Raw genomic sequence first — 6,650 nt, forward strand, 5'->3', positions numbered from 1 at the left:
ATGGAAAAAGCTGTGTTATATGATTGTAGTGGAATGGACTTGTGCTACAGGAAATGACAAACAGGATGATCCCCAAAAAACCTGGAAAGACTAATGAACATCAATGTATAGTGAAGTGAACAGAGCTGGGAGGACATTGTGCATAGTGACAGCAGTATTGTTCAATGAGTAATTGTGAATGACTTAACTACTCTCAGCAGTGCAATGATCCAAGACAATCCCAAGGAACTAATGAGGAAGCTTACTATGCACCCCAATAGAAAGAACTGATAAAAAGAACACTTGTGGATTGTATATATAGAACCTGATTGCAATATTGTGGAGGGGAGAAGAAAGGGAGGGAAGGAGGGAGAAAAATTTGGAACTCTAAATCTTAAGAATATGAATGTTGAAAACTACCCTTACATGTAAATAGAAAATAAAAAAATGTTTGTTGAAAGAAAAAAAGAGAGAATGCCTGGTCAGTGGAGCAGTCAGAATACTGTGATGTTTAGAATCTAAATTGTGGTCGCCTTAAATCAGACGTTTCAGCACCAGTCTTTAGGCATTAAACATTTATTAAAGCATAGAGGTATTCACAAGGAGTTAAGAAAAAGAAGTCCTACCTAGCCTAGAGTTCCAGCCTGGTTGGGTTCTTCCTTAAGTCCTCCTCCACAAGCCTGCTTTAATCAGGAACTCTCTAGCAAGCTGTTTGCGGAAGCTTTTCTAGATCCGGAACAGAGGCGGTCCTTACACACTGCTTCAAGATGATTGGTTGGCGTCATCCAAATCCATTGGCTTTGAAGGTGTTTTCAAGTTGAGTTCACAGTCTAGCTTCTGAGAACAATACCTTCTTAAGGGATAGCCAGGTGTGATTACAATCCAATTAACTTGAAGTAGGCTTAATCAGCAGTCAATCACTCTCACTTGATTCAATCAGTATAGATTAATCTCCAGATGGGTTTTTGAGTATCTGCTAAATCCCATTATTTCATCACAATACATATAACATTTATCAATTAAATTTGATGTCTTCTATGGGTGCAGTTTGTAGCACTCCAAAACAATTACAGTAGAAACATCAAAGATCACTGATCACAGATCACCATAATAGATATGATAATAATGAAAAAGGTTGAAATATTGAGACAATGACCAAAATGTGACACAGAGACATGATGTGAACACATGCTGTTAGAAAAATGGTACCGATGGCTTGTCACAAACCTTCAACAGGTTTAAAAAAAAAATCTGTGCACAATAAAGTGAAGTGCAATATGATGAGGTATGCCTGTAGGTGGAATTTAAGAAATGTTTGTTGAATTAAATTGAATAGAATTAAATCAGGATATTATCACAGTAGCCGTATATATTTGAGTAAGAGAAGATGACCAATTTAGTAATTTTCTCACATTTTCAAATTGTTTTCCAGAACAGCTGATCTAATTCACAGCTCTACCCATCACAATTAATTACCATGCCTGTCTTTCCACAACCTCTCCAACAAAGAGCTTGACAATCTTTCAGTCTCTTTTCCAGCTTGATGGATATGGAGTGATAGATACGGGTTGTTTAATTTACATTTCTGTTTTTATTAGTAATGGTTAAATATTTTAAATTATTATTGATAATTTGCATTTCTTCCATAGATTTTGGATATCAGAATTTTATTAGAGACATTTAATACAACTTTTTTGGGGGGCTTGCAATCTGTATCTTTTCTTCCAGTTCTAATTGTGGTGATTTTATAATGCAAAAGCTTTTAAATTTTAATTAATGAAGATTCTCTGTTTAATCTTTTATTATTTCTTTTGCCTGATACCTTAATTTTCATCTTAGATGTAATTGTGAAAGCTATGTAACCTCTGATGCTCATTTAACTTTTATGTTGTGACTTTTTAGATTTCAATAATTTGTCCATTTAGAATTTATTCTGATGTAAGGTATGATACAAGACAGAAACCTATTTTTCACCAGACTGCTATGCATTATGCTTCTAAATTTCTCTTCCCCAGTAGCTGATGCTAAAGTATTGTTTTCATTTGTTTCTAGATATTACTTACCAATTCCATCCTACTGATCTATTTTTTATCTAGTACAAAAATATTTTGTTAGTTATTGCATTCTACTATAGCTTGAAATCAGGAAGCACCTATTGCCTCTCCTTCCTACTATTTTGTTATATCCTTTGATATTTTTGACCTTTTATTCATCCAAATAAATTTTTTTATTATTTTGTTTAATTCTGTAGAGTCTCCACTTGTTAATTTGAATGGCATAGCACTAAATCCACAGAATAATTTGGGTTGAGTTGACATTTTTACTAAATTAGCTCAGACTAGTCATGAATATTGAATACTTCTCCAGTTATTTAGGTCTTCTCATATTTCTGCAAAAATTGTTTTGTAGCTGCATATATTTTGGCAGGTTTGTTTATAGATATTTAATACATTCATTGTTATCTTAAATAGAATTTTTCTTTCTATCTCTTCCATCTGGGTTTTGTTAGTAATATGTAATGTTGGCAAACTGCTGTTGAGTCCATAGGGATCAGGATGCTGTGCCTACTCCCATTTTAGTACAGAGGTATGCAGTCTAGATCGGATTGATTCTGGGAGAGCCTAACATCTAATGAAAAGGTTAGACTCCACATTCTCACAATTTTCATTTCATTAAACTCTTATACTTTAGATTATGGCTCACATCTAGGGTTTCTCCAAAATGAGGGAATAGAAGGTGCTCTATGTACAATATAAATCAGGTATGGAAAATGTTTATTTCTACACAAAAAGAAATGCTGAATAGAAAGGATACAATAGCACATATTAACAATGACTTAAAAATAAAATATAGTAACTTAATTTAGAAATATAAGGTTATGGGGGAAAAAAAGGGGCGGCTAGGTGGTGCAGTGGATAGAGCACCGGCCCTGGAGTCAGGAGTACCTGCGTTCAAATCTGGCCTCAGACACTTAACACTTACTAGCTGTGTGACCTTGGGCAAGTCACTTAACCCCAATTGCCTCACTAAAAAAAAAAAAAAAGAAATATAAGGTTATGGGGAGGTGGAGCCAAGATGGCAGAGAGAGGCCAGCAAGTTGCCTGAGCTCTCCTGCAGTTCTCCCAAAAAGAAAATTAAATCAAGCCTTTAAATGGATTCTGAAAATTATAAAACCTACAAAAAGACAGAAAGACACAATCTTCCAACTTGTGATAATTTAGAAGACTTCAGGAAAGGTCGGTTTCACTAGGGCAAAAGGGGAGTGCAGCACAGTATGGAGGGGGTCTGGGTAAGTCAGCAGGAATCTCTTGGCCACCGTGGAGCAACTGAGGCCTCTTGATCCTCCAGCACCAGCTGAGAGGGCAGGTTGCTAGCTGGAGGGCCACCCATGAGACAGGCACAACTGGGTCAGGCCATCCCAGTTTTTGGAGCAAGCTCAGGGAGCAAGCCCAGGGCAGTGAGGAATCCACAAGCCATAGAGGCCTCAGAGTAGAAAGCCAGTGACACAGACCCTATCCCCCAGCACAAGAAGCTTGAAACAGTGACCCTTGTCAGTGACCCTTGTACCGCAGGAGCAGACCTCAACTTAAAAAAATAAGCTACAATATGAATAAGAAATAGAAAAGGGCTCTTACCATTGAGAGCTTCTGTGTCAACAGGGAAGAGCAAAACACAAACTCAGATGAGAACAATACTCTCAAATTGCCTACATATGAAGCCTCAAGAGGGAAGATTAATTGGTCTCAAGGCTAAAAAGCCTTCTTGGAAGAGCTCAAAAAGGATTTTAAACATCAGTTGAGAGAAATGGGGATAGAAATTAAAGCAACACAAGAAAATTATGAAAAAAAGAATTAACAGCTTGGAAAAGGAAGCACAAAGATTGACTGAAGAAAACAAATCCTTAAAAAATTCATTTGGCCAAATGGAAAAGGAGATACAAAAGGTTACTGAAGAAAACAATGCCTTAAAAATTCGAATTGGACAGAAGGAAGCTAATGACTCCATGAGACACCAGGAATCAGTTAAACAGAATCATAAGAATGAAAAAATAGAAAAAAATGTGAAATACCTCATTGGAAAGACAACTGACCTGGAAAAGAGATTCAGGAGAGACAATTTTAGAATTATTGGATCACCTGAAAGCCATGATCAGAAAAAGTGTCTAGACACCATATTCCAGGAAATTATCAAGGAGAACTGCCGTGATATTATAGAATCAGAGGATAAAATTGTCATTGATAGAGTCCACCAATCACCTCCTGACAGAGACCCCAAAAGGAAAACTCCAAGGAATATTTTAGCCAAATTTCAGAATTATCAGGTGAAGAAAAAAATACTCCGAGCAGCTAGAAAGGAGCAATTTAAATATCATGGAGCCACAGTCAGGATTGCACAGGACCTGGCAGCTTCAACATTAAAGGATCTCAAGGCTTGGAATATGATATTCCAGAATGCAAAGGAGCTTGGATTGCAACTAAGAATAAATTACCCAGCAAAACTGATTATTCTCTTTCAGGGGAAAAGATGGACATTCAATGAAATCAGGGACTTTGAAGATTTCCTGATGAAAAGACCAGAACTGAATAGGAAATTTGATCTTTACAAGACTCAAGAAAAGTTTAAAAAGGTAAACAGGGGTAAAAAAAAAGTTATTCAAAAGGTTAAACTGTTTACATCCCTACATGGGAAAATAATACTTATAACTCTTGAGAACTGTATCTCTATTTGGGCAGACAGAAGGAGTATACATAGAGGGTATAAATAGAAATTGTCTTTGATGTGATGACGTAAGGGAAATTAAGGGGTGAAAAAAAGGAATATATGGGGAGAAGAGAAAAGAAGAGGTGGAATGGGGCTAATTACATTATATGAAGAGGTACAAAAACTTATTACAACAGAGGGAAAGAAGGAAGGCATGAGCAATGTTTCAACATTACTCTCATCAAATTTGCTTCAAAGAGGGAATAACATATACGCTCATTTGGATAAAGAAATTTAGCTTATTCTTTAGGGAAGTAAAAGGGTAAGGGGAAAGGGGGACACATAGAAGGGAGGGCAGAAGCAGGGGAGAAAAGGGCAAAGAAAAGGGGGCTCATAAAAGGGAGGGCATATTGGGGGAGGCAGTTGTCAGAAGTAAAATGCTGGTGAGGAGGAATAGAGTGAAAGAAGGGGGAAGAAAAGTACAAAGGGGGTAAATAGGATGGAGGGAAATAGACAGTAATAGTAACTGTGAATGTGAATGGGATAAACTCTGCCATAAAATGCAAGCAAATATGGGAATAGATAGCTTTGATTTCTTCATCAGAAAACTGCCTGTTCATATCCTTTGACCATTTCTCAATTGGGGAATGACTTGGATTCTTATAAATTTGATTTAGTTCCCTATATATTTTAGAAATGAGGCCTTTATCAGAAGTACTGGCCATAAAAATTGTTTCCCAGCTTTCTACCTCCCTTCTAATTTTGGATGAATTTCTTCTGTTTGTACAAAAGCTTTTTAATTTAATGTAATCAAAATCATTCATTTTGCATTTCATAATATTCTCTGTCTCTTGTTTGCTCATAAACTGTTCTCCTTTCCAAAGATCTGAAAGGTAGACTATTCCTTCCTTTCCTAATTTACCTAGGGTATCACCTCTTATGTTTAAATCATGTACCAATTTTGACCTTATTTTAGTATAAGGTGTAAGATGTTGGTCTATGCCTAATTTCTGCCATACTATCTTCCAGTTTTCCCAGCAGTTTTTGTCAAATACTGAGTTCCTATCCCAGAAACTGGAGTCTTTGGGTTTATCAAACACTACATTACTAATGTCATTTACTACTGTGTCTCCTGTGCCTAGCCTATTCCATTGATCCTCCACTCTATTTCTTAGCCAGTACCAGATGGTTTTGATGACTGCCACTTTATAGTAAAGCTCTAGATTTGGTACAGCTAACCCACCTTCCTGTGCATTTTTTTTCATTATTTCCCTTGATATTCTTAACTTTTTGTTTTTCCAGATGAATTTTGTTATTATTTTTTCTAGCTCTATAAAATATTTTTTAGGTAGTCTGATTGGTATGGCACTGAATAAGTAAATTAATTCAGGTAGAATTGTCATTTTTACTATATTAGCTCTGCCTATCCATGAGCAATTGATATCTTTCCAATTATTTAGATCTGATTTGATTTGTGTGAAAAGTGTTTAGTAATTGTGTTCATAGAGTTCCTGGGTTTGGCTTGGCAAGTAGGCTCCCAAGTATTTTATATTATCTACCATTACTTTAAATGGAGTGGATTAAAAACCAGAATCCTACAATATGCTGTTTACAAGAAACACATTTGAAGTAAAAGGTAAAAGGTTTGAGCAGAATATATTATGCTTCAGCTGAAGCCAAAAAAGCATGGGTAGCAATCCTTATCTCAGACAAAGCAAAGGCAAAAATAGATCTAATTAAAAGAGATAAGGAAGGAAACTACATCTTGCTAAAAGGTACAATAGATAATGAAGTAATATCAATACCAAACATGTATACGCCAAGTGGTATAGCATCCAGATTCTTACAGAAGTTAAATGAGTTACAAGAGGAAATAGACACCAAAACTATACTAGTGGGGGATCTGAATCTTCCCCTCTCAGAATTAGATAAATCTAACCACAAAATAAGAAAGAAATTAAAGAGGTGAA

The sequence above is a fragment of the Dromiciops gliroides genome, chromosome 2 (genome assembly GCF_019393635.1).
Source record: "Dromiciops gliroides isolate mDroGli1 chromosome 2, mDroGli1.pri, whole genome shotgun sequence".
NCBI classification, from domain to species: domain Eukaryota; kingdom Metazoa; phylum Chordata; class Mammalia; order Microbiotheria; family Microbiotheriidae; genus Dromiciops; species Dromiciops gliroides.